We start from the raw sequence: 3,583 nt of genomic DNA, 5'->3' as shown, positions 1-3,583 counted from the left end.
TTTGGTGGTCTTCATGTTTGTCCTTCAGTTTTGGTGGTCTTCATGTTTGTCCTTTCTCTATTTTAATTTTATTTTGTCAGATGAAGTTTTCTTTTCCCGATGTCTGACCACGTGAATTCCTCAGAGAAAAGAATGTCACCATGAAAGTGCCCCCCCATCACCGCTGCCTGACTCCATTACACCCCTTCCCCCTGATTCTCACGCTTCACAGTCCCCTGCCCCCGATCAACCGTCACCCCCCCCCCCCCCCCCCCCCTGCACTGTAATGATGTCACTCAGCTGTCACAGTGTGATCCCACCCACGGTCACACACTGAACCACAGGGTTTCTTCTTCTTCTTCTGCTGCTTCTTCTCCATGTGTTCACTATAAAGAAGTGTCACAGTCGTGATGTTTTCACCAGGTCAACGACTGTTGATCAGAGGAGACACTCTAAACCAGTTTCTTCAGATATTGGCCAATCATCGTAGTTCACTGGTCTGGGTAGATAGCCTGGAGCTCAGGAGGGAGTNTGGAAGTCTGAGTGAAAACCAACAACAACAACAACAACGAGTGTTTGACAAACACCCTGCTAGGAATACTAGAAGAAGATTTGATGTTGGAGTCAATCCCAGCAGTCATGGCGTGTGGGCGGTTCACACAGTCCACGGTTCACACAGTACCAAATATTACAAGTTCTAGAAGCTACATGGTCCTAAAACTGGTCCAAAACTAGTCCACTGGAAGGTACCAACCGTCCTAACTGGGATTGGTACACAGTCTGTCATTAACATCAAAGGAAATGCATAACAGGGAAATATATAAATATATGAAACATATGAGACTGATGGTTGGTGCTGTTGCAGCAGCTGACCACCAGGGGTTCATCTGTGGGAGTCTAATCTTCCTAAGATTTCAGTCCGTGGTTTCATCTGCCCCAGGAAGTCATCATCACCAGCCAAGTGTGAAACCAAATCCCACCCATGGTCATCTCACCCATGGTCATCTCACCCATGGTCAGTACCAGCTGAAGACCAGGCTCATCCTCACCCATGGTCATCCCACCCATGGTCATCTCACCCATGGTCATCCCACCCATGGTCATCTCACCCATGGTCAGTACCAGCTGAAGACCAGGCTCATCCATATACATGAGCATGGCTTGTTTTGTTCTTGTTTTGTTCTTGTGTATTTTTGGTGACCACTCACCCAGAAGCTGCTTCAGTGCTTCAGTGCCTCCGTAGTGTAGGAGTGCAGGCCTCAGCTATTCTCGCCTCAGTGATGACGTGTCAGAATGAAAGAGGCGTCAGTGAACGCCGCCCACGACCTCAGGGCCGCGGCTCCGCTGTTGTTGTAACTCTGTGTTTATGTAAGTGGATGTTTATGCAGTAAAAAGAGGTGGATGGTACTGGAGTGGTACTGCAGTGGTACTGGAGTGGTACTGGAGTGGTACTGGAGTGGTACTGGAGTGGGAGGGTTGTTGACTTAATTAGACCGTAGGAGGCAGCCCAGTGTATATATATATTTCTAAACATTTACTCAATCAAATTTAGAAATGAGAGGGTGTGTGTTTTTATATCCAACGTGTGTTTAAAACTGCTGGAGTCAGAGAGAGAGAAACGACTGTGGACGATTATACAGAGACAATCGTCCTGACTACAACGTCAACCTTCTTCCATCAAATGTAATGAATAATATCTGTGCGATGGTCAATGACGTCTTCATAAAGTGATTCCTTAAAAAAAGTGATTTTATACCATTCGTTTATCAAGACAAAAGCATTATTTATTCTAAATCCTGGAAGATGAAAAGTTACTTTAGCCACTAGTGGTCAGTGTGGAGCCTAAGAAAAGTACAAATGTGTGAAGTACCAGTACCAGGAAGGAACACACATATATACCCAGGTACACACATATACAGGTTACACATCTGGTTTTGTGTTTAAGAGCTATCACATTTTCACAGCACTTGTTTGAATATTGTGAGTAACGTGACAGTGTTAGACCTCTGATGAACTGTGGTTCTGTGGTGTAGCGGTTTGCATGCCTGCCTCAGAAGCTGAGAGTCTTGGGTTTGATTCTGGCCTGCGAAATGCATTAATGTAACTGTAAGGTGTCTTGTGGTTCTGGTTGCCTTTGCCCCCCCGTAGGGGGTGCTGTAAGCACAGCTTCAGCATTATGGTGAGGTGTAAACCTGCTAGTAAATTATAGTTAGTAACAACCACTGAGGTTAGTACTAAAATGTCGTCAGATCCTTTGGAGATTGCTGGTTTACAGTCACTGTACAGGGGACTAGTTCAGAGATAATCCTTCTCAACAGGCTGCTCCCCGTTTCACTGTTTTGACTTGAACTAGCGCCACCTAGTGTGGCTGGGAAACGTCTTCTAGGTAAACAAATGGAAAAGGAGAAAGTACAGGCAGAGGAAACACAGCGTAACCTCGAGTCTATTCTATCCAATACTTTCATCCGCAGGTTTTTCTGTTGTTTTTGATGACGAAGTTATTGATGTGTTTTTACTTCGCCTTTAATTCTTGAGTCTCTTCTTATCCTCGCACCTGTGGCACTTTTTTCAAGCGCTTTGGAGCAAAAATAAACTTCTCTCCTGTTTCGCTGCTCCGGCTCAGTGAAGTCGTTTACATAACGTTTATTTGAGAACAACTTTTACAGGCGCGCACACAAACACATTCCGGGTGGAAACCTTACACCTCTCCAACAAAAACATTCAGCCGTCTCTATTTCTTCTTCTCCTGCCCTTTCTTCTTCATCTGGCTGCGGTTGAAAGGAATGGAGTGAACGGGGAAAGTGATATAGCCAATCAGAGCAGCGGGTGCATTCGATTTTTCCTCTCCCCTGTTTCTATTGGCCTCTGGTTCCCCCAGAGACTGCCGCCCTCGCGCTCTGATTGGTCAGCTTTCCCGGCTCTGTCGGGATCATTTGAATACGCCTCGCTTTGAGGCTCCTCGTCCTCAACATCAAATTAAGTCGAGAACGAGCAGCAGATTCACACAATGGAGCGGAGCGTACGGTGGTCGTAGTGATCACACACTGGTCAGGGTTCGATTACTCACGCCGTGCGTTTGGTTTACACCGCGCTGCAGTCGGGAGACGAACTCAAAGTGCGGAAAAGTGAAGGAGTTTGGAGACTTTCCTTGGACCTGATTACTTTCTGTCGACTGTGTGTGTGTGTGTGTTGTTCCCGGACTCACAGGCAGCTGCGTCAGTAAGAGGTGAGTGGTTGACGACTCCGTGACGGACTTGTTGATGTGTGGACATGGTTGTACAGAAGTTGTTGGTTTTCACGCTGCTTTAAGTTGTTACATAAGCAGCAGACGGTTATCGAGGTCATTACAACACACTTTACACAACTAACAGAACAGAACAGTGACGTCGGTACACGGAGCAGAACAGACGGCGGTCTGTCCACCTGACTTCACTTCACTTTTAGCTGTTTTTGTGCGAACTTTTCATGATGATGTTTTCATCTGATTTTATGACAGCGCTAAGCTGTGTGTCATGTCGGTCAACCTTTGGATGGATGGATGGATGGATGGATGGATGGATGGGTGGATGGATGGATGGATAACCAAATTTCCCTCGGTAGTTCC

Source organism: Cynoglossus semilaevis, chromosome 14, assembly GCF_000523025.1.
Source record: "Cynoglossus semilaevis isolate Cse_v1.0 chromosome 14, Cse_v1.0, whole genome shotgun sequence".
NCBI lineage: Eukaryota > Metazoa > Chordata > Actinopteri > Pleuronectiformes > Cynoglossidae > Cynoglossus > Cynoglossus semilaevis.
The sequence above is the reverse complement of the archived record's forward strand: the minus strand, read 5'-3'. Positions refer to the sequence as shown.